The sequence below is a fragment of the Schistocerca nitens genome, chromosome 10 (assembly GCF_023898315.1).
Source record: "Schistocerca nitens isolate TAMUIC-IGC-003100 chromosome 10, iqSchNite1.1, whole genome shotgun sequence".
Taxonomy (NCBI): domain Eukaryota; kingdom Metazoa; phylum Arthropoda; class Insecta; order Orthoptera; family Acrididae; genus Schistocerca; species Schistocerca nitens.
Genome location: NC_064623.1, coordinates 188,097,765 through 188,114,208, shown reverse-complemented (window position 1 = coordinate 188,114,208; position 16,444 = coordinate 188,097,765). Strand labels below are relative to the sequence as shown.

The following is a 16,444-nucleotide window of genomic DNA, read 5'->3' as shown; positions in this document are numbered from 1 at the left end:
CTGCTGCGCGATCTGACTGTCCTCGGCAATGACATGCGTACATAGTTCAACATAATTTTTTTGTTATCTGAACGATCTACTAGTCCAGTGATTGTGACCTAGGAATGTAACGTTTTCATGGCACGTAATGATGGGACGACAAAACAGCTACATACGAGAAACTGTGGAGACAAACTTATTTTTCGTAATAATTTTTTAATGATAAGACTGGCTTATTTCTGAATATTTGCTTAGATGCAGAGTGAAATATTAACTGAATTAGCTACAGAAAATTTAGCTCAGTTACTTCCGTGTAGGTATACATGCAAGACCTTAAAGTTGCTCCCATTTATAATCTCACTAAATTGCACTTCATTTGACTGAATATATGAATAATACGGATTTGAAATTAAGGTATAAGGTTTGGTTTAACACTGAATTAGTATTGTGCTTCATTCATAAAAAGTACCGTTACATAAAATATCGGCTGTCTTTATGTAACACTTATGTTCGATATCGATTGTATTTGTTTCATGTTACTTCATATTTTACTATATATCATCTAATATCTGTGTTACCATGCTCTTTGCTTCGCACCTATGAAAATAATTGCTATTATTTTATGTAGAGTTGTATAACAATAATTAATTTCTGTATGTAATTTTCCAAAGTATCTTATTTTATAGTGCTAACACGTTAAAGAAGTGTGTGTCCAACTGGTTCATGCATAGAACACGTAGGATAATACTAAATTAAAAACCTGGTGGGAAGTCCCCACAAAACGAAAAACCGAAGGTGAGAACCTGAAAGGTAGTTAAGCGGAAAGTACCGCAGTAAGTCTTTGTGACACATTGCCGGCGGCTAGCATTCAAACAATTAACAACTTCAGTGTTGCAGGAGGCAAGGGTAGCAGGAAACTTGGCTGACTATACCCCGGATAGGGATACATATTGGCCATTAGATCAGGACATTTATTGGTTTACTCTGAATCATAAAATACCGGCGCCACGAAGACAATTCACAGAGCAATGATACATCAAGAGATATGGTAACGTAGGACAATTTCATAACTGTGCCCTAGAAGATCACCACAGCCTCCACCCTCAAATGGTTCAAATGGCTCTGAGCACTATGGGACTCAACTGCTGAGGTCATCAGTCCCCTAGAACTTAGAACTACTTAAACCTAACTAACCTAAGGACATCAAACACATTCATGACCGAAGCAGGATTCGAACCTGCGACCGTAGCAGCAGCGCGGTTCCGGACTGAAGCACCTAGAACCGCTCGGCCACCGCGGCCGACGCCTCCATCTTCAGTACAAGTAAAGCTTAGTATTGTATGTAATTGTATGGACCAGTAAGTTGCTTAATGTGCAAATAATAGGGGATCTAAATGGTTCAAATGGCTCTGAGCACTATGGGACTCAACTGCTGAGGTCATAAGTCCCCTAGAACTTAAAACTACTTAAACCTAACTAACCTAAGGACAACACACGCATCCATGCCCGAGGCAGGATTCGAACCTGCGACCGTAGCGGTCGCGCGGTTCCAGACTGTAGCGCCTAGAACCGCTCGGCCACCAGCGGCCGGCAATAGGGGGGGGGATCTCATTCCAACTTTGTGTAGAGGACACTGATTTATTCTTCACTCATTTACCTGGATAGGTTCTTTTCCCTAGTGACGCAATTAATGAGAGCGCACGAATTTTACATAACTGCAGAATCGTTACTGTTTTAAAACTGTTTATTATCTTTAAAACTGTTTATTAACTTTCGAGGAGTAATAATTTTCGCAAAAAATTTGTTTGTCTTTGTAAGAAACGTTTCACGTGAATGGTTAAAGTACATATAAAAAAGTTTTGCATCACCTCAGTTCAGAGAGCTCCGGACCTGTACAGAAAATTGGAATAGAGATCAACATAAACATCATTTCCGCCCTTTTTATTGCTCATTGATGTTGTACCACCAAACAGCGAGACCTTCAGAGGTGGTGGTCCAGATTGCTGTACACACACGTTCCTCAAATAACCAGTAGGACGTCCTCTTGCATTGTTACATGCCTGTATTCGTCGTGGCATACTATCCACAAGTTCATCAAGGCACTGTTGGTCCACGTTGTCCCATATTTCAATGGCGATTCGGCGTAGATCCCTCAGAGTGGTTGGTGGGTCACGTCGTCAATTGACAGCCCTTTTAAATCTATCCCCGGCATGTTCGATAGGGTTCATGTCTGGAGAACATGCTGGCCATTCGAGTCGAGCGACGTCGTTATCCTGAAGCAAGTCATAAACAAGATGTGCACGATGGGGGCGCGAATTATCGTCCATGAAGACGAATGCCTCGCCAATATCCTGCCGATATGGTTGCACTACCGGTCGGAGAATGGCATTCACGTGTCGTACAGCCGTTACGGCGCCTTCCATGACCACCTACGGCGTACGTCGGCCCCACATACTGCCACCCCAAACCATCAGGGAACCTCCAACTTGCTGCACTCGCTTGACAGTGTGTCTAAGGCGTACAGCCTGAATGGGTTGCCTCCAAACACGTCTCTGACGACTGTCTGGTTGAACGCATATGCGACACTCATCGGTGAAGAGAATGTGATGCCAGTCCTGAGCAGTCCATTCGGCATGTTGTTGGGACCATCTGTACCGCGTTGCATGGTGTCGTGGTTGTAAAGTTAGACGTCTGGAGTGAAGTTGCGCATCATGCAGCCTATTGAGCACAGTTTGAGTCGTAACACGACGTCCTGTGGCTGCACGAAAAGCATTATTCAACATGGTGGCGATGCTGTCAGGGTACCTCCGAGCCATAACCCGTAGGTAGCGGTCATCCACTGCAGTAGTAACCCTTGGGCGGCCTGAGCGAGGCATGTCATCGACAGTTGCTGTCTCTCTGTATCTCCTCCATGTCCGAACAACATCACTTTGGTTCACTGCGACACGCCTGGACACTTCCCTTGTTGAGAGCCCTTCCTGGCACAAAGTAACAACGCAGACGCTATCGAACCGCAGTATTGACCGTTTAGGCATGGTTGAACTACAGACAACACGAGCCGTGTACCTCCTTCCTGGTGGAATGACTGGAACTGATCGGCTGTCGAACCCTCTCCGTCTAATAGGCGCTGCTCATGCATGGTTGTTTACATCATGGGGCGGGTTTAGTGACATCTCTGAACAGTGAAAGGGACTGTGTCTGAATATCCACAGTCATCGTCTATCTTCAGGAGTTCTGGGAACTGGGGTGATGCAAAACTTTTTTTGATATGTGTGTATCAAAAAAGACTGAGAGCAAAGGAAAAAGCACATTTACAGGATTTAATTTTCATTCTTGTTAAAAGCTTTGCTCTGTACTAAAAGTAACAGAATAGAATTGTGATTATAAGAAGCAATTACAGACTGTTACAGTTGAAATGCCTACAAAACTTTGTAGGCCTTTAAACTGTAATAGTCTGTAATATTTGATTTGCATGTTTGTAGTAGGGCTTTCAATCTTATATTCCTATTTTTGTATGAATCTTTATTGAGTCTAGAAAGAAATGTTTGACAGTAGTCCAGTATTTCTTCCAGTGGAAGAATTTAAGAAGTGTGATAATCATTTTGGAAACATTTGTACTCTTGTTAACATGACTGGCAACATCTTATCAAAACCATAACAGACTCAGGGCCGCCATGTTTCACTTGTGCTCGACATTATGCGGAGACTTAAGTTCTCCACTCGTAAATCAGTAATAATCATACTAATCAGTGTATTAGTTTGGTAATAATATCCATATTATAGCCTTTTAATTTAAAGAGTTAAAGGCCTATCGTGTCCAATTTAGCTGCACTTCTGCCACAACTGTGTAATGATTATAATCTTCCTCGCTTTGGAACATACAGTGTACGTTAGTGAGAGATAGTTTGTTGCTAAAACATCCTAAGCTATAACTGTGTTGCTCAGGCTAGTTACTTTACCATTACTTGCTACACTATATTGTTATTTCGCGTCCAATTTACAAAACAGCTTTCAGATCCAAGTAAATTTTCATACAGCGAGTACTTTTCCATTTAACGGTATATTTACTAGGAATTATTTTGCCTAATTAGGCTGGCGACATCCTTTGATTTATATGACTACAGTATTACTTTACAAACACAATAACATTGGTTCAAAAAGGGTTCAAATGGCTCTGAGCACGATGGGACTTAACATCTGTGGTCATCAGTCCCCTAGAACTTAGAACTACTTAAACCTAACTAACCTAAGGACAGCACACACATCCATGCCCGAGGCAGGATTCGAACCTGTGACCGTAGCGGTCACGCGGTTCCAGACTGAAGCGCCTAGAACCGGACGGCCACACCGGCTGGCCATTGGTTCAATTCTCGCTGACTCCAAGAAGAATATAATAATTCCAATCCCAAAGAAAGCAGGCTTTGACAGATGTGAAAATTACCGAACTATCAGTTTAATAGGTCACGGCTGCAAAATACTAACGCGAATTCTTTACAGACGAATGGAAAAACTAGTAGAAGCCGACCTCGGGGAAGATCAGTTTGGATTCCGTAGAAATATTGGAACACGTGAGGCAATACTGACCCTACGACTTATCTTAGAAGCTAGATTAAGGAAAGGCAAACCTACGTATCTAGCATTTGTAGACTTAGAGAAAGTTTTTGACAATGTTGACTGCAATACTCTCTTTCAAATTCTGAAGGTAGCAGGGGTAAAATACAGGGAGCGAAAGGTTATTTACAATTTGTACAGAAACCAGATGGCAGTTATAAGAGTCGAGGGGCATGAAAGGGAAGCAGTGGTTGGGAAAGGTGTGAGACAGGGTTGTAGCCTCTCCCCGATGTTATTCAATCTGTATATTGAGCAAGCAATAAAGGAAACAAAAGAAAAGTTCGGAGTAGGTATTAAAATCCATGGAGAAGAAATAAAAACTTTGAGGTTCGCCGATGACATTGTAATTCTGTCAGAGACAGCAAAGCACTTGGAAGAGCAGTTGAACGGAATGGATAGTGTCTTGAAAGGAGGGTATAAGATGAACATCAACAAAAGCAAAACGAGGATCATGGAATGTAGTCGAATTAAGTCGGGTGATGCTGAGGGAATTAGATTAGGAAATGAGACACTTAAAGTAGTAAAGGAGTTTTGCTATTTGGGGAGCAAAATAACTGATGATGGTCGGAGTAGAGAGGATATAAAATGTAGACTGGCAATGGCAAGGAAAGCCTTTCTGAAGAACAGAAATTTGTTAACATCGAGTATAGATTTAAGTGTCAGGAAGTCGTTTCTGAAAGTATTTGTATGGAGTGTAGCCATGTATGGAGGTGAAACATGGACGATAACTAGTTTGGACAAGAAGAGAATAGAAGCTATCGAAATGTGGTGCTACAGAAGAATGGTGAAGAGTAGATGGGTAGATCACATAACTAATGAGGAGGTATTGAATAGGATTGGAGAGAAGAGGAGTTTGTGGCACAACTTGACTAGAAGAAGGGATCGGTTGGTAGGACATGTTCTGAGGCATCAAGGGATCACCAATTTAGTAATGGAGGGCAGCGTGGAGGGTAAAAATCGTAGAGGGAGACCAAGAGATGAATACACTAAGAAGATTCAGAAGGATGTAGGTTGCAGTAGTTACTGGGAGATGATGAAGCTTGCACAGGATACAGTAGCATGGAGAGCTGCATCTAACCAGTCTCAGGACTGAAGACCACAACAATAACAACAACTAAAATTACTGCTCCCATTGAAAACATAATGTTTTAGGTAACGAAATACAGCCCGACATTTTCCATTAGCACACGATCAATGTCCAACTTTAAATTACTTTCGAAGGAGTAATATTATTTGGTGATTTGTCCGCAGCTCGTGGTCGTGCGGTAGCGTTCTCGCTTCCCACGCCCAGGTTCCCGGGTTCGATTCCCGGCGGGGTTAGGGATTTTCTCTGCCTCGTGATGACTGGGTGTTGTGTGATGTCATTAGGTTAGTTAGGTTTAAGTAGTTCTAAGTTCTAGGGGACTGATGACCATAGATGTTAAGTCCCATAGTGCTCAGAGCCATTTGAACCATTTATTTGGTGATTTTCTCTCGTGGAATGTTTGAAATGAGTAGTAGCATCATGGGCAGGTGGCAGCACTGCAAGTTCGTGACAGCGAGTAAACAGTCCGCCGGTTCAGTAATCATGGATCAGTGGAACGGACGACAAGGTGCGTTAGCCATAAAAATGTTTTATGAAAATAATGATAGTTTGGTAGCGGCGCAGAGGGAGTTTCGAAGTTTTTATAATTTAGGACGTCATGATGCCGTTTCGTCGAAATGCTGGATTAATAACATTAAAGCGGTGGCTCTGCCCTCAAGAAGAAACCAATAGGCCGACTAAGAAGTGTACATTCTCCAGCGAACATTGATGTTGTACGCGAGTCTGCCTTACGGAGCCCACGGCGTTCAATTCGTAAGCAAGCAGCAGTGGTTGGAATGTCCAGGGAGAGTCTTCGCAGAATTCTTCATCTTGACTTAAAATTTCATCCGTAAAAACTACAGATGATGCAACAATTGAAGAACGACGATTACCGGTTACGATTAGGAGACTGTCAACAAATTATGAGAAAAATAAACAATGACGATGAATTTGTAAACAAGTTGTGGATGTCAGATGAGGCACATTTTCATCTCACAGGCTATCTGAATAAACAGAACTGCTGTTACTGGGCAAACACAAATCCTGTTGACGGTCATGAGTTCCCTTTACACGCTACTAAAGTGACAGTATGGTGTGGTTTTTCATCACATGGGATTATCGGACCGTATTTTTTCGCAAATGAAGATGGAAACACAGTAACTGTCAATGCCGATTGTTAGGTGGATATGTTACGAACTTTCGTTACACTTGCATTGAGCAACTTTCCAAACGTTCAAGAAGGCTGGTTTCAACAGGACGGAGCGACATCACACACTGCACGGCAATCAATGGCATGTGTGCGAGAATTGTTTGGCAAACGTGTGACCTCACGATTCGGTAACATTCCCTGGCCCCCTAGATCGACAAATGTATCCTTTTGTGATTTTTTTCTCTTGTGGGGCTACCTCAAGAACAAAGTCTACAAGACTCGACCAAGAACCCTGGGTGAGATAAAACAGAGAATTCGGGATGCAATTCACAGTATCCCAGCTGAGATGTTGCAGCGGTCAATGAGGTATCTCAACAGCAGATTTCACGAATGTATTCGTACACGAGGACGCCATCTAAAGGACGTAATTATTAAAAAAATGATAAATGCCATCAATGTTTCATAAATGGCAAAGTTGTAAGGTTTCAATTACTATGAATGCAATTTATTTCCTTCATCACTTCTAGTTTTATTGGATCGTGGAAATGTTCCCGTTTTTCTGCGTCACCCTGTACTTAGCACTCCCATACGGAATTCAGTACTTCAAAGTACATTTGAAATACATGAAACATACACAACCTATGTGAAGAATGGCATACCGGCTTGTTAAACCTGGTCACAAATCAGACAGAATAGAATGAAGTCTGTCCCAATTTGATCGCAAACGCAAGTACCACTCCGCTACTCATCCAGTACAATTTCCTAGCCAACCACATTGTTGCAATACACATTGATCAGCTAGAACTTTATGTTCACTGACCCAATATCGAAATAAAGCCGTCCAGGCGATAGCAGAGAACCCTGACGAGGAATGGCTGCAAGTCAGACACAAGCACGGTTCAAGCAGTACCAGTGAGCGTGCTGTCCGGGTGTAGAATCGGGATGGCGCGCCATCTGTCAGAGTTTGAACGAGGGAAGACTGTGATGGCCCGGAGGCTCGGCATGTGGTGGCGCTAACATCAGACTTTAATGTTGGACAGAGTAATAGCGTGTCGGAACACATAACGCACCGAATACTCCTGACGATGGGAGACCATAGAGCTATTACGGCGTGGAAGTAGCACTCTAACGTACAGAGGGAAAGTAACAATCACGCTGATGCTTATGTCTAGTATTTTACGATTGGTGCTGCTTCTGGTGATTTGTGGTCAGTGGTGTAATGGAGCAGCAGTGAGTCTTCTTGGCTATTTAGATTCAATAGCTACATCTGTGTACACTCAGCTCCAGCTCCCACCGGTAGTGAATCCCGGCAAATCGCTATAGCCCAACAGTGTCGCATCCCTCCAACAGCTTACGTCTAAATACATATTGAGCAAAACACTGTACGGTGGGTGACTATGCTGTAGCAGTATTATTGATTTTTTTCTTTTCTCTCATGATAGAGTAAAAGAAAAGATAGAGTAAAAGAATGAATGTCTGTATGTTACTTTTTACGCTCTAATAGCCTCTATGATCGCCACGCCAGGTATATGAAACTTCCTGGCAGAAGAAGACTGTGTGCCGGACCGAGATTCGAACTCGGGACCTTTGCCTTCCGCGGACAAGGCTCTACCAACTGAGCTACTGAAGCACGACCCACGACCCGTCACCACAGTTCTAACTCCGCCAGTACCTCGTCTCCTACCTTCCAAAGGTCCCGAGTTCGAGTCTCAGTCCGGCACAAGTCACGGTCGTGCACACAGTTTTAATCTGGCAGGAAGTTCCATATCAGCGCACAGTGAAAATCTCATTCTGGAAACATCCCCAAGGCTGTGGAGAAGCCATGTCTCCACAATATCCTTTCTTCCAGGAGTGCTAGTTCTGCAAGGTTCGCAGGAGAGCTTCTGTGAAGTTTGGAAGGTAGGAGACGAGGTACTGGCAGAAGTAAAGTTGTGAGGACGGGGCGTGGGTCGTGCTTGGGTAGCTCAGTTGGTAGAGCCTTGTCCGCGGAAGGCAAAGGTCCCGAGTTCGAGTCTCGGTCCGGCACACAGTCTTCTTCTGCCAGGAAGTTTCGTATCAGCGCACACTCCGCTGCAGAGTGAAAATCTCATTCACGCCAGATATATGTTTTTTTATGGCCAAGAAAGTCTTACTGCTGTACCTTTAATATACCGGGAATCCACAAAGAAATGCAGAAGCATAATATTTACAATTCAGCGATGTCGTATGATTCTCTATAAATATATTCCTGTACGTATATTAGTCTACTTTATCGTATTTATATGTTTACTACGCTACAAACACGACAGCGTAATGGTGTCAGAGCCTTCGTTGACAGCACAGTTTCGTGAGAATTATATCACCTTTTTTCGAATGGGGCATATCTCCACAACACGGATTTAATAGTGAGCTTCCAACACATTAAGCATTGAATCATTTACATTGGTGTAACAGGCTCACACCTCCACGCGTAATTCAGAGCTACTGCAAGACTAGGGGGAGATTCGGGACTTAATCACAGCACAGTTCATTTTTCCCCCCGAAGAGCTATTCGATAGTGGACCAACCGTGATACCGTACTCCGTCTAGAGCAGAGTATATTCACTTGGGTAGTACCGGGTAGTTATTTATTTACAAGCAAACCCACTACTTACACACTTGTCCGATTATCGTACATCGAGACCCAATTAACCAACAAGTAGCAACGGCAGTCACTTAGTGTCTCTTAAGTCTCGATCCGAACTGTAGTGCCACAGTAGCTAGGTGACATGCCGACGGCAACTGCGGACACTCGTCTCCTACACTGTAACTTCGCAGTGGGTAGATTACACGCACTTAAAAATCCACACAAATGGATTTGAGCCTGAGATATTCTTCTGCTTTAGCTCACCACCCTGTTTGAATTGGAGCCTGAGATATTCATCTGCTTTAGCTCACCACCCTGTTAGTTCTTAGTGCTTAGGTTGCTGCCCTTAAGAATCCAGCAGACAAATCGGAGCCCGACATATGCATTCTTCTTCAGATCGCTCCAGATGCTTACTGCTAGACATTTAACTGCAATTAACGCTTCTGATGACAGTGTACGGGAATGCTGGTCCTTTTAATGTGTTATAGATTTAGTGAAGTTTATATCAACTACGAGTCTCAACATACACTATGTGAACGACTTACAAGTTCGTGGCACCCTCCATCGGTAATGCTGGAATTCAGTATGTTGTTGGGCCATCCTTAGCCTTGATGACAGCTTCCACTCTCGCAGCCATACGTTCAGTCAGGTGCTCGAAGTTTCTTGGGGAGTGGCAGCCCATTCTTCACGGAGTGCTGCACTGAGGAGAGGTATCGATGTAGGACAGTGAGGCCTGGTACGAAGTCGGCGTTCCAAAATATCCCCAAGGGGTTCTATAGGATTCAGATCGGGACTCAGTGCAGGCCAGTCCATTACAGAGATGTTATTGTCGTGTAACTACTGCTCCACAGGCCGTGCATTATGAACAGGCGCTCGATCATGTTGAAACATGCAGTCGCCATCCCCGAATTGCTCTTCAACATTGGGAAGCAAGAAGGTGCTTAAAACATCAATGTAGGCCTGTGCTGTGATAGTGCCACGCAAAACAACAAGGAGTGCAAGCCCCCTCCATGAAAAGCACGATCAACCCATTACACTACCGCCTGCGAATTTTACTGTAGGCACCACACACGCTGGCAGATGGTGTTCACCGGACATTCGCCATACCCACACCCTGCCATCGGATCGCCGCATTATGTACCGTCGTTCGTCACTCCACACAACGTTTTCACACTGTTCAGTTCCCGAATGTTTACGCTCCTTACACCAAGCGGGGCGTCGTTTTGTATTTACCGGCGTGATGTGTGGCTCACGATCAGCCACTCGACCGTGAAATCCAAGTTTTCTCACCTTCCGCCTAACTGTCATAGTACCTGCAGTGGATCCTGATGCAGTTTGGAACTGCTGTGTGATGGTCTGGACAGATGTCTGTCTATTATACATTACGACCCTCTTCAACTGTAGTCGGTCTCTGTCAGTCAACAGACGAGGTCGGCCTGTAATGTTTTGTACTGTACGTGTTCCTTCACGTTTCCTCTTCGCCATCACATCGGAAACAGTGGACGTAGGAATATTTGGAGTGTGGAAATCTCGCGTACAGAGGTATGACACAAATGACACTCAATCACCTGACCACGTTCGAAGTCCGTGAGTTCCGCGAAGCGTCTCACTCTGCTCTCTCACGATGTCTAATGGCTACTGAGGTCACTGATATGGAGTACCTGGCAGTAGGTGGCAGCACAATGCGCCTAATATGAAAAACGTATGTTTTTGGAGATGTCCGGATACTTTCGATCACATAATGTAGATCTTCCCGCCTGCCCGCCTGCCCATCACCTGGGAACATCCAGCATATACACTCCTGGAAATTGAAATAAGAACACCGTGAATTCATTGTCCCAGGAAGGGGAAACTTTATTGACACATTCCTGGGGTCAGATACATCACATGATCACACTGACAGAACCACAGGCACATAGACACAGGCAACAGAGCATGCACAATGTCGGCACTAGTACAGTGTATATCCACCTTTCGCAGCAATGCAGGCTGCTATTCTCCCATGGAGACGATCGTAGAGATGCTGGATGTAGTCCTGTGGAACGGCTTGCCATGCCATTTCCACCTGGCGCCTCAGTTGGACCAGCGTTCGTGCTGGACGTGCAGACCGCGTGAGACGACGCTTCATCCAGTCCGAAACATGCTCAATGGGGGACAGATCCGGAGATCTTGCTGGCCAGGGTAGTTGACGTACACTTTCTAGAGCACGTTGGGTGGCACGGGATACATGCGGACGTGCATTGTCCTGTTGGAACAGCAAGTTCCCTTGCCGGTCTAGGAATGGTAGAACGATGGGTTCGATGACGGTTTGGATGTACCGTGCACTATTCAGTGTCCCCTCGACGATCACCAGTGGTGTACGGCCAGTGTAGGAGATCGCTCCCCACACCATGATGCCGGGTGTTGGCCATGTGTGCCTCGGTCGTATGCAGTCCTGATTGTGGCGCTCACCTGCACGGCGCCAAACACGCATACGACCATCATTGGCACCGAGGCAGAAGCGACTCTCATCGCTGAAGACGACACGTCTCCATTCGTCCCTCCATTCACGCCTGTCGCGACACCTCTGGAGGCGGACTGCACGATGTTGGGGCGTGAGCGGAAGACGGCCTAACGGCCTAACGGTGTGCGGGACCGTAGCCCAGCTTCATGGAGACGGTTGCGAATGGTCCTCGCCGATACCCCAGGAGCAACAGCGTCCCTAATTTGCTGGGAAGTGGCGGTGCGGTCCCCTACGGCACTGCGTAGGATCCTACGGTCTTGGCGTGCATCCGTGCGTCGCTGCGGTCCGGTCCCAGGTCGGCGGGCACGTGCACCTTCCGTCGACCACTGGCGACAACATCGATGTACTGTGGAGACCTCACGCCCCACGTGTTGAGCAATTCGGCGGTACGTCCACCCGGCCTCCCGCATGCCCACTATACGCCCTCGCTCAAAGTCCGTCAACTGCACATACGGTTCACGTCCACGCTGTCGCGGCACGCTACCAGTGTTAAAGACTGCGATGGAGCTCCGTATGCCACGGCAAACTGGCTGACACTGACGGCGGCGGTGCACAAATGCTGCACAGCTAGCGCCATTCGACGGCCAACACCGCGGTTCCTGGTGTGTCCGCTGTGCCGTGGGTGTGATCATTGCTTGTACAGCCCTCTCGCAGTGTCCGGAGCAAGTATGGTGGGTCTGACACACCGGTGTCAATGTGTTCTTTTTTCCATTTCCAGGAGTGTAAAACAAATACGTCTCATGTCGCTATGCAGTACGTGGTGGAGGGTACATCGCATCAGTATTATCGAATGCCGCCCATCCCAACATCAAGAGGTATGGAGTAAGAAATGGTTGTCTTTATGCTTCCATACATACCATAATCGACAATTATGTTTCGAGAGAAACAGGTCGTCTTTCCCAGAGATTCTTTTTTATTCTTTTTCCCGTTACATATTCGAATAGAGTATGCCAACCTATACGATCCTAGCAGCATCCACGTGATGCTTTTGCTTCGCAGGTCAACCACGTAACACGAACTGATGTGGGCTCACAAGACTGGTGGACTGCAACGATCTAGTGTTGAGCTGCCGACTCGATGTTACTGTTCACCGGTAGCTATTAGTAAACCATAAACGGGTCCATGTTTGGACAGCAGCTCACAGTGACATCAAAGTTATAGTGGAAATTGAGGATGTATGGTGAGGATCGAATAGGTGGGAGAATCTGTGCGGCAAACTGACATATACACTGAAGAGCCCAACGAACTGGTACACCTGCCTAATATCGTGTATGGACCCCGCCATCACGCAGAAATGCCGCAAAATAACGTGTCATGGACACGAATAATGTCTGAAGTTGTGTTGGAGGGAACGGACACCATGAATACTGCAGGGCTGTCCATAAATCCGTGAGAGTACGAGGCGGTGAAGATCTCTTCTGAACAGCACGTTGCAAGCATCCCAGATATGCTCAATAATGTTCATGTCCGGAGAGCTTGGTGGACAGCGGAAGTGGTTAAACTCAGAGGAGTGTGCCTGGGGCCATTCTGGAGCAACCCGGGACGTGTGGGGTATCGCTTTGTGCAGCTGGAATTACGCATGTCCGTCGGAATGCACAATGGACACGAATAATGCAAGTCGTATCTAGACGTATCAGGGGTTCCATATCACTCGAACAGCACACGCCCCCCTCCATTACAGAGCCACCACCTACCTGAACATTCTCCTGCTGACATACAGGCTCCATGGTTTCATGAGTTTGTCTCCATACCCGTACACGTCCATCCGCTCGATACTACTTGAAACGAGACATGGTTCCATCATCAACAGTCAAATGTCGGTGTTGATATTCCCAGGAGAGGCGTAAAGCTTTGTGTCGTGCAGTCATCAAGGGTACACCAGTGGACTTTCGGCTCCAAAAGCTTCTATAGATGATGTTCCGTTGAATGGTTCGCACGCTGACACTTTGTGGTGGCCCTGCATTGAAATCTGCAGAAATTTGTGGAAGTTTTGCACTTCTGTCACGTTGAAAGATTCTCTTCAGTCGTCGTTGGTCGCGTTCTTGCAGGATGTTTTCTCGGCCGCAGCGATGTCGGTGATTTGATGTTTTTCCGCATTCCCCATGTTCACGGTACACTCGTGAAATGGTCGTAAGGGAAAATCCCCACTTCATAGCTACCTCGGAGAACATGTGTCCCATCGCACCACATTCAAAGTCGCTAAAATCTTGATGCCCTGCATTGTTTCAGCAGTAGACGATGTAACAACTGCGCCAGACACTTGTTGTCTTATATAGGCGTTGTCGACCGCAGCGCCGTATTCTGCCTGTTTACATATCTCTCTATTTGAATACGCGTGCCTATACCAGTTTCTTTGGCGCTTAAGTGTATGTCGAAGGGCAGTTGACAGCTAAATACGACACATTCTGTCTCGGCTTTCCCGTGTTAGTGAATCAATACTCATTGTGCTTGCTGTTCCTACATTTAAATTAACAGCCTGACAGTCATCGCTGATCGTGCTTCTAAGGCATCGAAGTGTCATGGACATTCGTGGTGTGGAGGAAGCAGTATGTGTTGCACTGGAGCGTGAGTAGGTCTGCGGTATTGTTTTCTTAATACAGTGGGAGCACTGAGATGGCGACGTGCTGTTTGTGATTTTGGTCATTCAATCATTGATCAACGAAAGTTCAAAACAAGGTGGTATACCTACTCCAAAAGGGTTTGAATTCAATAAATGTGGAACTGAAAGCACACAAAACATAATTATTTGCAAAATACTGTAGCACAGCTTCAGACGTCAGGCAATTCTATTTAACTACGGTGATGCTGTGTATGCTCCCCTTCCCACCATTAACAAGTTTTCCATTAAAACTATAATCTTCCAGCCGGCCGGTGTGGCCAAGCGGTTAAAGGCGCTACAGTCTGGAACCGCGTGACCGCTACGGTCGCAGGTTCGAATCCTGCCTCGGGCATGGATGTGTGTGATGTCCTTAGGTTAGTTAGGTTTAAGTAGTTCTAAGTTCTAGGGGACTGATGACCTTAGAAGTTAAGTCCCATAGTGCTCAGAGCCATTTACGAGGGGCGTTCAGAAAGTAAGCTCCGATCGGTCGCGAAATGGAAACGACTATGAAAATCCGATAAAGCTTTGCACAGATGTGTTGGGTAGTGTCTCTAGTATAACCCCAGTTAGCATCACGTCGCTCTTCTCATTTCTGAGCTCGCAGTGAGTGCGTAAAGATGTCTAGAAAATAGTGTCTGCCGCCAAGTACGAGGGCCTGGTGAGAAATTTCGCCTGAAGCTATGCAGCTAACATTACATAACTGTCGTGCTGTTTCTTCTTCAAGACAATTCTCAGCCGCATTCTGCAGGGGCAATGAAGATGCTCCTGCATCGTTTTCAAATGGAAATGTTAGATTATCCACAATACAGTCCGCAATTGTCTCCCCCTGAGTTTCATCTCTGGTCACATGAACCGCTGTCTTTGAAGACAACATTTTGACACAGACAACGAGGTGTAGGCCAGCGTGGAGAATTGGCGGAAAGCACTGGCGGCTGCCTTCTATGATGAGGCTATTGAAAAGTTGGTACAACGCTATGACAAAAGTCTAAGTCATAACGGCGACTACATAGAGAAGTAGCTGAAAGGTGTAGCTAATTGTTACAAGTAAAACATTTCTGATGTTCACTGTGGTTTCAATTTGGCAATCAATCGGAGCTTACTTTCTGAACACGCCTCGTATAATCTTCCATGCCATGCGCGTGCATGCAGAGTCCTTCCTGGTTTGTAAATGTAATTTGCTTACAGTGAAAATACGCCTCAATCCAGCTAATCACTGGACTCAGTTGCCTGTAACTTTATCTCCAAACGTCTGTTAGGGCCGTTTAAGTTCATTGATGCTGTGTGTGACACTCTTTCCCACCATTAACATATGTCCCACTAAAACAACAGTTTCCCACACCCTATACAATCATATACGCTCCCTTCTGATTATTAAATGTAATTTGCTTGGGAAGAAAAATGTCCAGGAATCCAGAGGTACAGTGGAATCAGATGCGTGTAACACGGGTTCCAAATGTCTCTCAGCGCTATTTAAGTACAGGAATGATGTGTAGGATACCCCCTGTCTTCATTAACAAATGTTCCATTAAAACTACAGTCTTTGGCACTATATACCATCCCATACTGATTTCTGAAATGCTTCCGCATTGCTAGCATTTAGACAGACTCAAAATCGAACAGTCATTTTCCGTAGTTGTAAATCAGGGCTTAAAAACTTTTTTGTAGCGGACGAAGATGTAAACGTATCTGTCAAACGTTAGATAGTCGCACTTATTTATTCTGTTTCATCCGAATCCATAAGCTCGCGATTAGCTATAGAAGGCTATTGCAACATTACAGGCTGATGGTCGATTTCAACGTCAACCAGTTCTGCTTTATATGAATTTCTTATACTCCCGCTGCAGCCATACCAATTTTCCCTAATATACCTCATGCTCCTAACTGTGGAAAATGGTACATTGTCTCTAGACTACATAGACTTCCCCCTATTAAAG

The 16,444-nt window shown here is 45.3% G+C and overlaps 1 protein-coding gene and 1 non-coding gene across 2 annotated transcripts in view; one reads left to right on the top strand and one right to left on the bottom strand.

Moving 5' to 3' along the window:
* The window catches only part of LOC126209983 (uncharacterized), a 300,774-nt gene that overhangs the window by 166,769 nt on the left and 117,561 nt on the right, over window positions 1–16,444 (bottom strand). The gene's annotated exons all lie outside the window — the stretch shown is intronic.
* Window positions 8,756–8,829, top strand: Trnap-cgg (transfer RNA proline (anticodon CGG)). The gene has a single exon. It is a non-coding gene; the product is annotated as a tRNA-Pro (tRNA).